General features: G+C 47.0%; 1 protein-coding gene across 5 annotated transcripts in view; it reads right to left on the reverse strand.

The window, feature by feature from the left end:
- SH3BP4 (SH3 domain binding protein 4) overlaps positions 1-18372 on the reverse strand; it is a 147789-nt gene that overhangs the window by 97837 nt on the left and 31580 nt on the right. The window contains exon 2 of one of the 5 annotated variants that reach the window (XM_043525260.1): positions 10116-10386. The exons of 3 other annotated variants lie outside the window; for them this stretch is intronic. The gene's annotated coding sequence lies outside the window, so the exon portion shown is untranslated. The remainder of the gene's footprint in view (positions 1-10115; positions 10387-18372) is intronic. One more of the 5 variants, XM_043525261.1, reaches the window with a different exon arrangement.

Below are 18372 nucleotides of genomic sequence, written 5' to 3' on the forward strand. Positions count from 1 at the left end.
TCATTTTAGTCATGGAAATACTAGGGAGCAGGAATCAAGCCCAGGTCTCATGCTGCACTTCGGACTCTGTAGTCGCTGGGAGCTGAAAGCAAGCAATGATCCCAGTATCTTTGCTACCGAACTGGCTGGTTTACACTCTTACCTCTCCAAGCGCTTTGAACCAGGCCTGAACTTGCTTAGCTTAAAACGAAATCAGAGAAAATTCAGTACAGTTGGCCCAAGCAAAACATTCCTTTTAGAGCCTCTACATGGTGCCAGGGCATTTGGAACCTACCCTATGCCCTCGCAAAACTAAGCCCAGAGATGCCTACTCCTCTGCTCTCACCAAGCGTGCTATTCCCCTGAGCTCTGTGACAAGCTGGGCAGGGGACAAATTCAAGAGCTAAGGACGGTTCAGGAGAAGGACAATAGCCTTGGGCACGGCTCACCCAGAGCAAAAAAAGTCTCTGCAACAGGGGTTCTCAAGCTATTTTTGCTGGGGCCCTCCTTTGAAAATATTTCAGGCTTTGACGACCCCCCTCCAAAAAAAGTGATAGCAAATTACTCTACGTACTCATAGGAGCACTAAATGAAGCATGTAATCATTACCCCTAGAAGATAATGGCCTAGTGGCCTAGAAGAACTGCATCATGCCACTGAAGATGCCATCGCTTGGCTAGACAACTATGCACACACTAAATAAACAATTATCCCTGAGGTCAGAGGCACTGAAGCCTTTCAAAAAGTGTAAAGTAGGGTGACCATATTTCAAGTTCTCAAATAGAGGACACTGCTGGGGGTGGGGAAGGAGGTTGCAGCAGTACCATACCACACCACCCTTACTTCTGTACTGATGCTGGGGTGGTGCTGCCTTCAGAGCCGGGTGCCCCGCCAGCAGCTGCCACGCTCCTGCCACCAGCTCTGAAGGCAACACCTCCACCCGCAGCAGCACAGAAGTAAGGGTGGCAATACCACACCATCTCGTGACCCCCCTACAATAGCTTGGAAACCTCTTTTTGGATCGGGACCCCCCCCCCCCCCGTTTGAGAAACACTGCTCTACAGCTGGAAGTGTTCATATGCCATCTGCCCCAACATGTTTAAAGAAGGCCTGCAAGTGATCTGATCCCAGCACTTCCAAAACTGGCTTGGTACCCTTCCATCCCTCAAAATACAGCTGAGTCAGGTGTATAATGAGCAGCCATACACAAACAAAGGCTAAAAACTCACAGCCCAGTAAAAACCTTCCCCAGGGAGCCCCGGGTAAGGAATTCTGTTTGCCCCCAGAGGATTCCACAGCCCCACTCTCTCTCTTGGGAGTCTCTGCACTAGCTTTTGGGTACAGTACGTTCGTATACAGGCTAAGCGACGCTGAACCACTGCAGTGCTGGGTCCCCCTGGTGTAGCCTATAGGACTAACCTGCTTGCTTATTATATATATATCGATAGATCGATCTTTTCTTATAGTTTAAGTTAGGTTTATTGTAATAGGTTTATAGATTTATATTAAAGTAAGTTTGGCTGTAACGCAAGAGACCTACAGGTCATATCCTGTATGTTAAGCGAAGGCAAAGTTAGCACATCTATATGAAGACCTTTTACCCAGAAAAGAAGTTGACCTATATCTTGTTACCTAAATAGATAAGTATCCACACATGTCTATGACCTTTTATCTAGACCAACAGACAATGGAGAATGGCATGGGGGCGGGGGGGGGGTTCAATGTTGTACCCACAGACTTAACAGGTACACCACAAGGAAACTTATGTGCATATATACCGGTCATCAATACGCACAAATATACTAGTCTATGGGGTAACCTTTTGTGGGTGAGGAATGAAATTTGGGCATAGGAGGAAGGATTTACGGCACTTTGCCCTATAAAAGAGGTGACCCACCTCGAGAGAGTACTCCATTCTCACTTACTCTATCTTACTTACTTTCACTCACTCCTATTTTATTTTATTCTATCTACTAGGACTACTACTATTTGTAGAAAGAAAAGGAGTACTTGTGGCACCTTAGAGACTAACCAATTTATTTGAGCATAAGCTTTCGTGAGCTACAGCTCACTTCATCGGATGCATACTGTGGAAAATACAGAAGATGTTCTTATACATACAAACCAGCAGGAGAGTGGGGTGGGAGAGAGAAAACCTTTTGTAGTGGTAAACACCCATTTTTTCATGGTTTGTATGTTAGTCTCTAAGGTGCCACAAGTACTCCTTTTCTTTTTGCAAATACAGACTAACACGGCTGCTACTCTGAAACCTGTTACTATTGGTAGGCTATACTTGTTTTTCTTAAACTAAGTTTCAAGGGAACTAGGATAAGCTTGGTCTCCCTAAGTTTTATTCTTAGTTTGTTTATTAGGTTTTGATTTTAAGTTTAAGTTTGTCAAGTAAACCCTAAGTTCTCTTTAATAGCTCTTAGCATTAGTTTTGTCTAAGCACTGCATCCCTCACTCAAGAACTGAGAAACCTGAACCGCAAGGCTGGTCCTGTGTCTCTTACCACCAGGTTATCAAAGAAGGGTGTGAGTATATTAACCAAAGCTTTGTTGCATATAATACTATACTATAGTATATATCTTTTGCATAGCAGTAATGCAATTTTCAGAGTAGCAGCAGTGTTAGTCTGTATCCGCAAAAAGAAAAGGAGTACTTGTGGCACCTTAGAGACTAACCAATTTATTTGAGCATAAGCTTTCATGAGCTACAGCTCACGTCATTGGATGCATTCAGTGGAAAATACAGTGGGGAGATTTATATACACAGAGAACATGAAACAATGGGTGTTACCATACACACTGTAACGAGAATGATCACTTAAGGTGAGCTATTACCAGCAGGGGGGAGGAGGGCGGAAACTTTTGTAGTGATGATCAAGGTGGGCCATTTCCAGCAGTTGACAAGAACATCTGAGGAACAGCGGGGGGGAGGGGGGGGAATAAACATGGGGAAAATAGTTTTACTTTGTGTAATGACCCATCCACTCCCAGTCTTTATTCAAGCCTAAGTTAATTGTATCCAGTTTGCAAATTAATTCCAATTCAGCAGTCTCTCGTTGGAGTCTGTTTTTGAAGTTTTTTTGTTGAAGGATTGCCACTTTTAGGTCTGTAATCAAGTGACCAAAGAGATTGAAGTGTTCTCCAACTGGTTTTTGAATGTTATAATTCTTGACGTCTGATTTGTGTCCATTTACTCTTTTACTTGTCAACTGCTGGAAATGGCCCACCTTGATTATCACTACAAAGGTTTCTCTCCCCCCCGCCCCACTCTCCTGCTGGTAATAGCTCACCTTACCTGCAAAAAGAAAAGGAGGATTTGTGGCACCTTAGAGACTAAAATTTATTTGAGCATAAGCTTTCGTAAGCTACAGCTCACTTCTCACGAAAGCTTATGCTCAAATAAATTTGTTAGTCTCTAAGGTGCCACAAGTCCTCCTTTTCTTTTTCTGGATACAGACTAACCCGGCTGCTACTCTGAAATCTGTCACCTTACCTGATCACTCTCCTTACAGTGTGTATGGTAACACCCATTGTTTCATGTTCTCTGTGTATATAAATCTCCCCACTGTATTTTCCACTGAATGCATCCGATGAAGTGAGCTGTAGCTCACTGTTAGTCTCTAAGGTGCCACAAGCACTCCTGTTCTTTTTTTAGTAATGCAATTGTAACTTTGGCAAAGAGTCCTGTGGCACCTTATAGACTAACAGACGTATTGGAGCATAAGCTTTCGTGGGTGAATACCCACTTCGTCGGATGCAACTTTGTAACTCTGGTTATTTTACCACTTACCTTCTATTACTGATTTTAATAAAAAGTCTTTAAGGCTATATCTGTCTCAGTGTGAGCTTCCCGTCATACCCCCAAGGGACCTCTGTAAATTCTGTGAAGCCTGACTCGGAACAAGAACTTTTATCTTCTGATCAACCAGATTGGCAAGCCTAAGACCCATACTAATTAATATTAATAATTATTAATATCAATTAAAATAAACTAGATCAATTGAATTAATATTAGCACATCCTAAATCAGGCAACACTGGAACAGGGCGGATTTCACTCATTCAGCCACAGAGGTTCAGAGCTCTGTCCATCTCCCCCAGAGAACACATTCTTTGTCTTGGTAAAAAGAAGCAGGCCATGCTTAGCTGTGACCAATCGCTGTCACATCAGAGAGCAGCTCACTGCCTGTTCCCATCGGTAAGGCTGGGAAACCAGCCCCTTCCGTGAGAGAGAAAGGGGAAGGTATGCAAGAGAAAGCACTAGAGATTCACCCAGCTGCATGCCTGGGATGCCAGACTGAGCCCCCTGATCACTCCAGGCATGGAGAATAGGTGGAAACAGCTTCAGAGAAACGCTAGGATAAGTCACTTGTTTCATTCCAACAATGAGCTATTTTCAGTCACAATGAAGTCGTACTGGAAACCAAGCTGGTGGGTGGGCGTGTGATTTATCATGGCCACAGCAAGTGACAGGAAGAGCTATTACATGGAAACCTCAGAGAATAGAAGAGGGAACAACTCCCTTTTTCCACTTCCTCAAAAATGGGATCATCCTCTTCAACACCACCAACTCTGAACAAGGCCGTGAAGCCTGCAGAAATCTTACTGGCGGCACAGGGCTCTAGCTGCATGGAACCTGGGAGGCTTTGCGGGAGTGGAGGAGGTGGTTTCTGGAATGGTTTTTGGGGGGAGAGGTGGGTTTAAAAGGAAGAAGGAGCTTGAATTTTGTAAACCCTCTAAACCCTTTCAGAATTCAGATCCATTTGGAGAAGAGCTCTACATCCCTCAAGCTTAAAATGAAACCACAGGTCCCTCCCAGCTCCAGCCACTTCTTAAGCGACTATTTTTAACCTCTTTTTATAAGATTTTCATTGAGCTGCTACTTAGAATCATAGAATATCAGGGTTGGAAGGGACCTCAGGAGGTCATCTAGTCCAGCCCCCTGCTCAAAGCAGGGCCAATCCCCAATTTTTGCCCCCGATCCCTAAATGGCCCCCTCAAGGATTGAACTCACAACCAATGCTCAAACCACTGAGCTATCCCCCCCTCTACCAGGATGCCCTAGTAAAACTCACACCTAGCATTGCCCAGGCCATGATTTTCCTACAGTCTTGGGTCTTTGGGAAACTACACGTTGGGGGTGCAGAGTGAGAATAAACGGATTTTCTTTGGATGATTTTAGAGTTATTAGCACTGGCTAGGGTCATTGCTTCCACCGGGCACCAGGCGATAAATATCCCTGCCTTCAAAGCCCTGCATCAGCCTGCCCCGCTCACATCTCTGATTTATTCTCCTTTGGCATTGCAACCAGTCTCACCCGGGATGCCCATCTGTCACCTCCTCCTTCCACAGGCACCTCGGTAGCTTCTTCCATGCCGCCTCCTATGTCTGCAATCCCTCCTGCCCATTATCCAAGCCACCTCACCTGGTGCATTCAAACTCCCCCTGAAAGTTCCCATCTGCCGCACCCCTTAGAAACCAAACACGAAACGAAGACTTTCTTAAGAAAGGAATCAAACCAGGAAGGCGTGGCCACACCCTACGGAGGAAAGGGGAGCTCTGACCATCCTCCTCCTCTCCTTGTCCATTCATGACCCTCACTTGCAGTCCTGTCAGATCAGAGCTGTACACTCCTCAGGATAAGGCCCTCCTACCTTCCTTGCAGGGGAGGTGCCCAGCACATAGAATACTCAAAAAAAACCAACAACCCTTTCTGATGCCTGCGTACACTAGTGCCCACAGCTGTTTTCAATACCGATCAGCAGGTACTGAAATCCTAAATACCACTGGCAGCCACAGCTTTGATTCCCTGGATACACAAAAACTTCCATGTTCACAGGAAGGTTGTACTGTCCCTTCTGACACCAGCACTGTCCTTTGCCGAGCATTAGCAGGCATCCAGGACCTCACAAGTCAGCTCCCCAGCAGAGGATATGTCAGTGACGTGGAGTCTGGGTGTACCCTAAGTGGAAGTTGCTTTATTTACAAACATACAGCAGTCCTGGAACAGAGGCAGTCACAAACAGCATGCAGGAATCCACTGCTTCCTGGAACCTCAGCCAAGCTCCTGTGCCCACTTCCTAGGAAGCAACCTCACCTCAAGAATTCACTCTAATAAGAGACCAAGGCAGAGTGCAAACTTTTCTGCTGCTTGCACAGTTCCCTCTACTGAGAATCTTGCATAATACACAGCATGTCTTCCCAAGACTAACCATTTGTTTACACACAGAGGAAAGAAACGTGGAGAATTAAGTATAACAGCACCACCTAGTAACACCTGTCTTAGCCTGCTAATAATTTGCCCTAGGAATTTGCTGGAATTATCAACTGACAATGAACACATAAATGCTGAGTATAGAGCATTTATAATCCACAGACCCCCAAAAGACTTTACAAGAAGAGGGTAAAATAAGTATCTCTATCCACGTTTTTACAGACAAGGAAACTTGGACACTGAGGGTGGGATTCTTGAGAAGCACCTGATGGCTAACTCTGCTCCCTTTGAGGTCAGCAGGAGAACTCCTTCCAGCTTCAACAGGAACAGCATTTGGGCAGTGCTGAGTGCTTTTGAATATCCTGCCCAGAGATTAACTGACTTGCCCAACACCAAAGTAAATCAGTCCAAGCAAGGCCTTTAACCCAGGATTCCTGATGTCCCATTTTATGCCCTATCCAGCGGGCCATAATTCCTGCTGTGGTGTCTAATCTTTGAAGACATTTACAGCCTCTGCAGACAGTTTCGTCAGTTGTTGGCGATACTAGCAAAGACCCTGAACAACAATGCACAGAGTCGGCCCCTTTGGGGTGCATGCACACCTGCATGCATGGCCTTGAAGCTACGGAAACAGTGATTATTCTAAAAAGACATTGTCATAAATTCTCACCCCCTGCTGTATGCGTAGCCAGGGAAGTACTTCAATGATGGCTGAATAATCAGTGTCCTGAATCCTTGGCTTACAAGCCCTCTTTAACATTAACAACCTTTTGGTCAAAGATTCGCAGGTTAAGTACTCCCCTCCACACCCCTCTGAGGGGATTCATTTGGTCTTTGCTCACAGAGCTTGGACAAGAGCCCTGCTTCAGGCTGTTTCTTGGCATCGTGAAAGTTCAGAATGGCCACAATGTGTATTTCAGTCCAAGGCTACAGACACTAGACATCTGACGAGAAGAAGCCTGCTGCCGCACCCATATCGTATCTGTCACTGTAAACCTGGATGCCTTACAGCTGTTTGTGCAGAGAATTGAAAGCATCCCTCACTGGGCTCTTGCAACTGCAGTTTTAAGCATCTGAGTGACCAATGTGATGCTGTTGCAAAAAGCAAGTGCAATTTTAGGTTGCATTAACAGAGGCATAGCATGCAAGTCACGCGAGGTTACAGACCGCTCTACTCTACTGTGGCCAGTTTTGGTCACCATTATCTAGAAAGGATGTAGAGAAGCTGGAAAGGATCCAGAGGTGAGTGACAAAGATGATCAAAGGGATGGAACACAAGCCAGATGAGCAAAGGCTGAAGAACTGGGTATGTTTAGTTTGGAAAAGAGGAGATTAAGGGGGTGACATGACAGCGGTCTTCAAGTACTTGAAAGGCTGCCATAAAAAAAAAGATGGAGAAAAATTGTTCTCTCTTGCCAAAGAGGGCAGGACAAGAGGCAGTGGGTTCAAATCAGAGCAGAGCAGATTTAGATTAAATCTCAGGAAAAACTTCCTAACTGTGAGAACAGTGGGACACTGGAACAGACTGCCTAGGGAGGTCATGGAAGCTCCTTCCCTGGAGGTTTCCAAGAGGAGACTGGACAGCCATCTGTCTTGGATGGTTTAGAGATGACATAAACCCCGCATCCTGGCAGGGGGTTAGACTAGATGGCTCTTGCGGTCCCTTCTAACCCTATGGTTCTAGGATTTTAAGCATGTGGCTATGGCGCTTACGCCGCCCAGAGACCTACCACACTGGTCAATCCCAATGGGTTTGGGAGACCCCTTTCATTCTGGGCTATTTTTTTCCCAGTATGTCCATCCTCATTAAGCCTCAGTGAGTTTGTAATGTGCCCACGTAGCTATTAAAAGCCCCCCACTGTCCTATCAATGACCGTTCTCCCTAATCGCTTACATGGTTCGTTCCCAGTCAGATACTCCCACAAAAGGATGGAACATATTCCAAGAAAGTATGTTTGCCAGCAGCCTGTTCCTCATCAAGGCACTGTTGTCCTTACTTTTGACACTAGGCACAATGGAGGAAGCAACCCACTGGCAAGCGACTAATGGACACTGACAGGCAGGGAGAGAGAGCGAGCTCCTTTTAGTGACGCTCCCTTCAAATGCGCTAAGGGATACTAAAGACAGTCTACCACATGGCACAAGCATAACGAAGGGCCAAACGTGCAGCGGGCTCGAGGAACGCGAAGAGCAGAGTGTCACACCAGCCTCCCGAGAGCACATTTCTGCTGAATCAGATTGCTAGCACCGGGCCTCCAGTCAGCATTTCTCAAGCTAGATGAATGCCAACAGACACTGCCACAGCAGCACCCACCTACGAGCAGCGGCTGTCAGCCGGCTCCTCGCAGCCTCCTTCCAGCTGAACCTTTGCCCAGAAACAGCACCTTGGGGGTTTACACAACAGTTTAACTCACAACTGCCAGGGGATCAGAAAGGCTGACGCTCCCTGGGAAAGGCTGGCCTCAGAGTCTCTGGCCTGACTGAAAGCACTGAAATAATACCAGTTCTCATCAGCTTTCCGGTCTCAGGCGGGTGTCTGCACTACAGGGGCTATGGCAACACAATGACGGAGCTGCAGGGGGTATACTTCCTACGGTGATGGAAGAGGTTTTCCCCATCAACGTACGTAATCCACCCTCCCGAGCGGTGGTAGCTAGGTCATGGGAAGAATCATCCATCGACCCACCTGCAAATACCCCGGAGGGGAGATTGGCATAGCGGTGTCACTCGGGGGTGTGCATTTTTCACACCCAAATGCCATCGTTATGCTGCCCTAACTTTTAAGTGTAGGCCAAGCCTTACTTTACATACCATCCAGGATGGGTTTGGGCTGACATCTGAACTTGGGCCCTTCTCTATGCCATCAGAGATCACCCATCACTAACACACCTCGAGTTCAGACAGGCACAACGAGCAGGTGTGGGAGGCGGACGGGGTGATGGGCTGGATGCCGAGCACTTTTGAAAACCAGACACCTAAACGAGTGGTCGAGATATAGACTCAGGGACCCTTTTTTCTTAGAGTCTTGGTCCACAGGTTGCACTGGTACCCCATCTCCTGGATGGTCTATCTGGACGCTACGCGTTCTCAATTTACCTCTCATTTTCTTGCTGGCAAATAAACCTTTTTGGATTATCAGACAGGAAAAAAAAATTCAGTCGAGTAATAGCTTCTTTAAAAGCTTAACCTTGATTTAATGTTCTTACATACGATTTAATTATTCCAGGTACTGATCTCAGTTTATCTTTTAGTGGATTACACCCTACCTACAGCTACTCCAAATACCGCTAGGGACTGTCCTCTATATTTGAGCCAGGGCTATTTGGCATTCAGACAACGGACAGTAGATGTGTTTAAATCAAAAGCTAATCCAAACATGACTTTTAATCACATCTCTTCTGAAAACAGCACCTTGAAGTGAGCCACACTGATCGTTACATTTGCAAGATGATGTTTTTGCTATACCTGGGCCTCGAGTACCTTAACTGGTTGGCATAACTAGCAGTGTTTTCTCGTGAACGCACGACGATGGGCCAGGAAGGAAGCGAATCTAACTGACTATGGGTAAGTGACTTTGTTCCAAGTTCACTGCTCTGCCCATGCAGCCCCACTCTAAACACGAAGATTCCCAGGTGCCATCAACACATGCTAGATGCAACAAGCAATGCTCATCAGCCTGGTGTACGACATTGAGGCTCATGAAACCCCCCTTAAATATAGAATGCCATCTGGGAACCCACCCACGGTGCTTCTTTTCCACTAGAGGTAGCTGAAAGTCTTACGGCACATGATGGACTCAGGAGATTTGGCTTTTTAAGTTCCTGGCTCTGAGTTGGGACTGACTGTGTAACAGTTTGGGCAATCCGTGCCTCAGTTTACCTACTTGTATATATTGAGATGAAGACACTTACCCACCTTTGTGAACTGTTGGGACATCTACAGATGGCAAATGCTGCTCAGTATTATTGTTCACTCATTAACCACAGAGTCACGAGATCCATTTACAAATCAGCACCTTTGAGGCTGCCTTTTCCACAGCTTTTCTGATGAGCAGAAGTTTTAGTCCTCTCTGGGTTTCACTCCTTCCCCTCAGCCTTAGGCATTGCCTGAGGAGCTCTCCAATTCAAACCTTAGGGGCTAATCCCAAAAGCTTGTCTCCAGAAAGATGCATCAGTTCCAGTTTAAGCTGTAATTTTAGAAAGATGTAGTCAACAAGTGCAAAAGTCTAAGCAGCCAATCTGATTTCAGTTTAAGTGAGGATTATTTTGGTTTACCTTCAGTCTGCTTCTGGTTGACTAAGGGCTTGTCTACCTTTGGGAATTTACTGAAAAACTATTCTGGAATAAGAGCTTGCACACAGGGAGTTATTCCAGAATAGCTATGTCAGGAAGTTTCCAAGTGCACACAAGCCTTTACCCATGTGGTTTCTCCTGCAGCACTTACCTATCAGTAACAGTGGTACACTGTCAAAAACAAGCGTGCATTGTTTCTTTAGCAAACCTGACAAGACCCTGGAAACAGCGTAAGGGCTTCTAAGTCTCCTCACAGGCCAGGATATCAGATAAAAGATAGATTTAAATGGGAAAAGAAAATGGAGACAAGCTCGCTTCTAAAAGGAGGACTCCCAGGGGAGTGAAGCCAAACTAACTAAAGGTGCGAATTCACAGTGCTTCAAATCTCATTAGAACCATGGGGATGCCCTCATGTCAGAAGTGAAGTGGCTTTAGCTGCCTTTAGCTTATAGTGAATCAGGCTAAACTGAACTATGGACACTACTTCTGCAACAGCGTCTCCACGCAGGGGTTTAAAGCGTTGGAACAAACACGCTGTAAATTCAGCTTAGCTCCCCATGTCGACAAGCCCCAAGATTTTACTGTTTAGCCTTGGTCCTTCTCAGGTTCATATCAACAGGGGCACAAACAGGCTCATCGGCTGCCCGCAACTGGGGGCAGCTAGTTGTGATCCCACAGACTTCAGTGGAACTATTCATGTGCTTCAAGTTAGGCACTGGCCGTGCCGAGTCAGGGCTTAAATCCCAGAGTCAGTCTTTCCTGAATACAGACTGGCAGAGCTAAAGCAACATCTAAAATGTGCTTGAAGTTCACAAGAAACCCCACACATTTAAAATATTTTTTGCTTGAGTTTCTTGCTCTGTGGAGTTGCCTTCCAATAAAGAAGGCAATCTAGTCTATACAGGTTCTCCGACAACTCTCCTCAAGGTAGTATCCCAGCGCCGTCCCATCATGCACTGAGTGACACAACTAATGCCCATCACATGTGGTTCATTCTCTCCCTCATCCTCTCAGCAGGGCAAGAACTGCATGACCAGGAGGGATTTTGAGCTCATTTTTCAAATGCGCACTTCACGAGGAAGGTGGAGCGGTTCTGGGTTGGCCCTGGTTTCTGTGGGAGCTGGTTCCTCACGCGAGGGCCGACCCCCGGCACAGACGAGCTTCACCCTTTTCGCCTGAAGCACCGTTGGTGCTTGTGAAGCCGAATTGTTATTCACAGTCCTCACCCCACAGCTTCAGGAGATCTCTTAGACGCTCTGGGCCCGGCCCGCCTTGAAGAGGGTTGAGAGCTTGGCTCACTGTTCCACAGGAAGTGAGCAGAGAGAGCTGAGGACAAGCTTGATAGGCGTTGTGGAAAGGTAAATGGTGTTGACTCAGCCAGACCCAGTACGTTAATGGTAACGAGTGCGTCAATGTTAGGTGCATGTCTTACACTCAGGCTCGAATCCAGCAAAGCAATTAAACGCATGCTTAAGTCCCACTGAAGTCAACGGAGTTCGTTTAAACACATAGCTGTGTATGTTTAGCGTGGGGGCCAGGCTCCGGGTATCCTACACCTGCGCTTGAAAGCTGTGCAAGTCTCCCCCCTGCACTGCCACGTGACCCCGACACTCTCGTAAGCAGAGTTCATGCCGCAGGAGTCGCCTCCCACATCCCGCCTGGAGTTCTGCACCTCTCAAGCCGCTGTGTCCCCACCGCTTCCTGCCGGCCGCTTCTGAACGAATAATCCATCCCCCGAAGAGACCTGTTTCAGCGGAGTAAAAATCCAACACAGGCATTTACCTGTCAGGCGTCGGGACTAGCATTCCTCACCATTTTGCTAACCATTCGCCAGGGGTTTATTTACAAACGCTCTGTTGCACTAGCATCTTCTGCGGTCCTTTATACCTGCCCAACAGTGCACCTCCTTTCAACTCCTCTGCATTCTGACTGGATGGCCTTTCCCATCCGCTGTGAACAGGTGTGCCAGCCGAGCTGCAGAGCCCTTTAGCGTGCGCCCCGGGGCTCCCACTCTTTTCCTGTGTCAGGGGAATAACGCAAGGACTTCTGTGGCAACAGACTCCGCTCTCAGACACGGGACTGTGGTGACTTAACCCCAGGATCCGGCAGAGGAGTAAAAGCTGAGCTGTTACGGGAAAATATTTTTACACCACCACAGACCTCGTCCATAAAAGTTACCAACAGCCAGCCAGAGAGATGGCGAAAGCTGCAAGAAAAGTAGATGGGTTTTTAACTTGTGTTGTTGTGATGGGGCACAGCCTGCGGCATCTGTCCTGGAACAGTGAATAAGCAGGACACGTGGTACTTTCCCTTCAGCAGCAATGGCACAGATTCCCCAAGAAGAAGATCAAAGGCTGGCCACCGAAGGCCCCGACCCTGAAAGGATGTGTGTACAGCTTTACTCATGCAACTAGTTCCATCGGAGCTGTTGACGGAGGTGCATACGTTTCTGCAGGCTCAAACCCCAAGGCCTGGCCGGTACGTGGTTTTTTTTGTACTGCTATACCAATTAGGGGTGCAAGGAATCTACTTATACTAATACAACCCATAGTGTGGATGTGTTTATACCAGTATAAAAAAAGGTACCTTATACCCAATATAGCTCATTCCATCAGTTTACAGGCAGAGGAAAGGTGCTGATACCCGTGTCACTGAATCTAGACTGGGATTCATTATACTGGTACAACTCAGGTGCTTAGACAAGCCCTTAGAGATCCTGCTTGGGGCAGACATTGGAGCCAGTGGGTCAGAGACCTTAAGTGCTCTTGTAACCAAAATTAGATGAGACTTATCTGTGTACAAAGTACCTTGATACAGCGATGCGGATAGCTTCTTCCAATTATTTTAAATGGAGCTCTCTAAAAAGAGAGAAACATCCCAGAGTACAGGAGAGCTCTACACCTAGAAACCGAACTGAAGCAGGACACTTATAGAAAAGGAGTACTTGGGGCACCTTAGAGACTAACAAATTTGAGCATAAGCTTTCGTGAGCTACAGCTCAATTCATCCTTTTCTTTTTGTGAATACAGACTAACACGGCTGCTACTCTGAAACCTGTCAGGACACTTATAGTTAGAGAAAAAATTAAGTTGCTTAAAACATACAAAACCAACACACCCCACTCTGACACTGCACCCAACCCACATCTCCAGCTCTTGCTACTTTCCTGCAAGTCTCAGCTTCTTGAGTGTCTCTCTTGTAGCCCTGGCTACTGAAGTTACCTGCCGCATGTAAATCTCAGCAGTCTTCTAGCTCTCACACTTGCAGAGGAAGCTGGAAAATGTGACCTCTAACAGCTCCAGAATCAGAAGGCAGATAAAAACTACCCAACATTTATTATTGTTTTAAATCTCAGGTTTCGACTGCTTGGGGTCAGCAATACTGCACCACAGTTACTCCACCCTACTCGGGGGGGTGGAGGGGGGAGGGAGCCAGTGAATGCCAAGCCTATTGTTTCGGAATTTATTTTGAAATCATTTGGAGGTTGCATAGTTTGGGGCTGTGCTAGAAACTTTTGCCAGGTCAGTTGGGAGGACTCTTTTTTTAGTTTAAGGACACCTACACCAGCTACATCGCTAGCATAGCTGCAGTTATACCAGCACATGACGGCATCGCATATTTCACCCGCTGAACTGCTACTTAGGTTGGAAGCTCCGGGGGGGGCAGGGACCTTCTCTTTGTTCGGTTTGTAGAGCACCTAGCACAACAGGTCCTGGTTCATATTTCGGCTCCTAGTCGCTATGGTAGTACAAAGAAATAAAGCTGTGAGAGTGCTTTTGCCAGTCCAAGCTGCGCCCCCACTGGGCAGGTTGGCTGGTATGGCTACACCAGGGGTGGCCAACCTGGGGCTCCAGAGACACATGCGGCTCCTTGTATAGGCACAGACTCCGGGGCTGGAGCTACAGGCACCAACTTTCCAACGTGCCGCGGGGTGCTCACTGCTCAGCCCCTTGCTCTGCCAGTCCCTGCCCCCACTCCACCCCTTCCTGCCCCCTCCCCTAAGCCTGCAGTGCCCTCGCTCCTCCCCCATCCCTCCAGAGCCTCCTGCATGCCACAAAACAGCTGATCGGGCGGTGCAGGGAGGGAGAAGGCGGCACTGATCGGCAGAGCTGCCGGTAAGTGGGAGACACTGGGAGCAGGGTGGGGGAGCTGATGGGGGGCTGCTGACGTATTACTGTGGCTCTTTGGCAATGTACATTGGTACATTCTGGCTCCTTCTCAGGCTCAGGCTGGCCACCCCTGAGCTATACAGTACAGCTATACTGGCAAACCATTCCTAACGTAAAAACAGATAGTCTCTGCGAGATTATGTTGCATTGAGCTACAGCAGATAGAAATGGAGGTTTCAAGAGAAGTTCAGCAGATAAAGGAATTCAGCAGGATTTCTGCATACATTCTGTCTATCGGCAAACCAACATTATATCTAACAGGATATGTACAAAGAAATAACCCTAAACGCTGGATGAATTCACAGCAGACCCCGGATTTTTTAATTGATAATTTAGCATTGTCACAGTCAGTTTCAATGTACTCTCTTAATATTTTAGTACTTCAGAGTAAAGAACATACTGTGATGATCAGAAAAAAGCCAATTGCAAGTTTTACAGGCTGGAGTTTTATTATGTCAAAGAGGCAGAAGGCACAATATGAAAAACTTAAAACGCACTTTTTTGGGGGAAGGTTTTTATACATTTTCTTTTGTATTATTCATTTGAAGAAAAGAACAGAGCTCTAGGATCATAAGCCAAACCCTTTTGTAGCTAACACTGATGTTCAACCGTGCTTGTCCTGATTTCAAAGCAGCAATCATTTTTGCAGAAAAAAATATCAGTGTGTCTTTCCTATATGATTTTTAAATTCAAGTAAGTTAGAGAGTTCAGAGATGTAATTAGGATTTCTGCTGATTGGGCTTCCTCCTCAGGCAGCCAACAATCCAGATTCACCACACACAAGCAAATACAAAAAGTTTTAGAAAAATACAGCTGGTAAGAAGGCCTTTTCGCTTACTTATAATCATCATCATCATATAACATAAATCCCAGTTATTTCAGGTACCACATTAGTAACAAAGCTTTAAAACAAAAGAGATAAACAGAAACGTCTCTGCACACCTAGAAACCTACTGCAATACCTGATCAAAAATTGCTACATACTAGATTTTTAAACATTTGTTTTTTGCTTCACAGCTGATCCTTCATAAGCTACAAGCCATCCAGGCCAAAAATTCTCCTAGAAACAAAATTCCCACAGCAGACGCAATGCTAATGATGAGGTTTGCACAGAAATATCTCAAGCCAAAATATCAGGTCACAGTTCAAGCACATCAGGTTTCAACACCTACCAGGACATTGATCTTTTCTCACATTGCACTAACCCAAGGCCGAGCGGGTTTGTTTAAACACAGTCATTCACTCCACATCCCTTCCTCCAAAGACTTTCCTGATGACAGCTGTAAGATGCACACACATGGTGATCACTGTCACATGGCAGAGAGGTAGCAGGCCTTGTACCCAAGACTCTAGGGCAGCCACTACTGACATACTGCACTTGCTTCTCGGTACCTTGTTCTGAGAAAGCTACAAAGTGACAGACTAGATCCTACCAAGATCTAACCCAACTCCAAAGTCTGCAGACAAACTGACTTCTGTGGAAGTCTAACTGGGGGGTGTGGTGGGGGGTGTTCCGTGCTACACTGCCCCCCCCCCCGCGATGAATTTTGGGAGATGATCTCAGAATTTTATTCCCACCTAATTCCAAATGGAAAAGGTTTGTAGGAGCATCACTTCTCTCCAGTTCTCCCAACACCAGGCCTCCAGAGGGGAAGAGAAAGAGGCTCTTTGCGTATACGCCTCTGACCAAGCTCATCAAAATCAGCAGCCACAGACGCAATCTCACTTAACACGCTACATCAGCACGGCACTGGGTCACACGGGAAGGTGAAAGAAAGAGCGAGAAGAGGCTGCAGAGCTCCACACTGGCTACGCAAGGCGAGTCCACTTCATCAGGCAGCCAGTTCCACATGGACAATGCTATTGTGTGGCTGCTACTAATGCTGTCCATTGAATGGGGCTCAACTCCGGGGCCAAGGTCCACCGCGGGTGTCCGGACTGGTGCTTGGGAGATGTGACGGGTGCTCACGCCTCGCTGGAGGCCAGGAATGGGTGGGGAGAAAAAAAACAAAAACAAAAAAGATCTGTCATGCTTAAGCACGGTAGGGGTGAGCAGCGTTGTCATGGTACTTCTTTTCTCGCCAACAACCCTGCAAGACACCACGCTGGATGAGTACGAATGCACCCAAAATCGCTCTCCCAAGGCCTAGATAATAGCGAGCTGCAAGATTTTTAAAGCAGACAAAAATAAATTTACAGCAGCTCAGAAGTCTCAGCCCAAGGGATGTGGCCTCCCAGTGCCCATTAAAACAAACAGAAGTTGGGTATCCCAAATCCCCTAGGCAGCATTGAAAAATCTCCATCTAAATGCTAGATTCTGACAGACAGCAGGAGTAAGGAGCCATGAATAAGGAGAAAGGAGGCCAGACCCTCAGCTGGTACCAATCAGCACAGTTCCACTCAAGCCAACAGGACTACTTGCAGAATAAGGTGCTAGCTAGCATAAGGGTGGCAAGTACCTGGCGCAGCACGTGCCCTCCTGTGCAAGCAGTTTGAGCCCTGTGGCTTCAATGAGTTAGTTACAGGATCAGGGCTTCAGCAGGTCGCTGAGAGGAACCAACTCACAAACGCCGGCTTTAAAAGTTACAGACTAAGCCTAATTTGGGGGCAGATTTTCACAAGATTCCATCCCCTGCATGCAGGCAAGCGAGCGGGTTGGGTGAGCGCAGGCACACTGCAGGTGCGACCTGGGAAAGCGGGGGCCTCTACAGGCTTTCTAAAGGAGCCCAAGGAAATTTAAGCCTAAATTCCATTAAAATTTGGGCACCTAGCCCCCCGCGTAGGCTCCTTTGAGAAGTCAGCCTCACCTCTTCCACATACAGAATTAAAACGCTAGCTCCATAATCAGGGTTTCTTCACTGCCTAGCCTCCAAAACGATCCAGTTTGCCCTTAAAGCAATAAATTTCTCCAACCCCAAATGTTTTGGGCAACATCCGGACCAGGAGTCTCAATTTCTCCAGGATGTTCATGTACAGAGTCCTCCACTCACCCCCCGCACCCCCTTGACAGAACAGCATGGTGCAGGGAACAGTGTTATCCAACACAATAACTACAAATAGCTCCCAACAGACATGTAACAAAAACAGGAGAAGAATGAGCTGGTGCATTGCCAACAATAAGTTTCCTTTGTACTGCTGCACAGCTGGTCACTAAGATGTACAATAAATATGAAAGGGGTGGCTGGGAGGCGGGCCAGGCTGTGTATGCTTTGCTCGCCTCAGGGAACACACACATTCACGGGGAGTACTCTCACCGACGGCAACGGGCACAGCAGGGCCAACGCTGCTGCGTCTGGGCCCTCCTTTCTGATTCCGGGCGTAAGGGATTGTTTTGCAGTTCTCCTCCGCAGCTATCTACAAAGCCCAACAGCTGCTTTTTCATCTGCTTTGGCCAGCACGCACTTCCCCAAGCTGTGCACACGCTGGGTCCGAGCACACAGCTCCTGGCTTCAGGCCACAAGCCTCTGGGGTGTGCTCACGACACAAGTCAAGTTGCCCTACGCTTGGACAAAATCAAAGCCATCTTACAGAGGGATCACACCATGCAGTGCTTATTTATGTTATGCCTAGAGGCTGCAGCCAGAATCAAGGCTCTGTTGTGCTAGGCACTGTGCAAGCACAGAGACAGTCCTGGGCCCAAAGAGTTTATAATCCAAATAGACAAAACAGAGGGTGGGAGGGGAAACAGCAGCACAGAGAGGTGAAGTGACT

This window comes from Chelonia mydas, chromosome 11 (assembly GCF_015237465.2).
Source record: "Chelonia mydas isolate rCheMyd1 chromosome 11, rCheMyd1.pri.v2, whole genome shotgun sequence".
NCBI classification, from domain to species: domain Eukaryota; kingdom Metazoa; phylum Chordata; order Testudines; family Cheloniidae; genus Chelonia; species Chelonia mydas.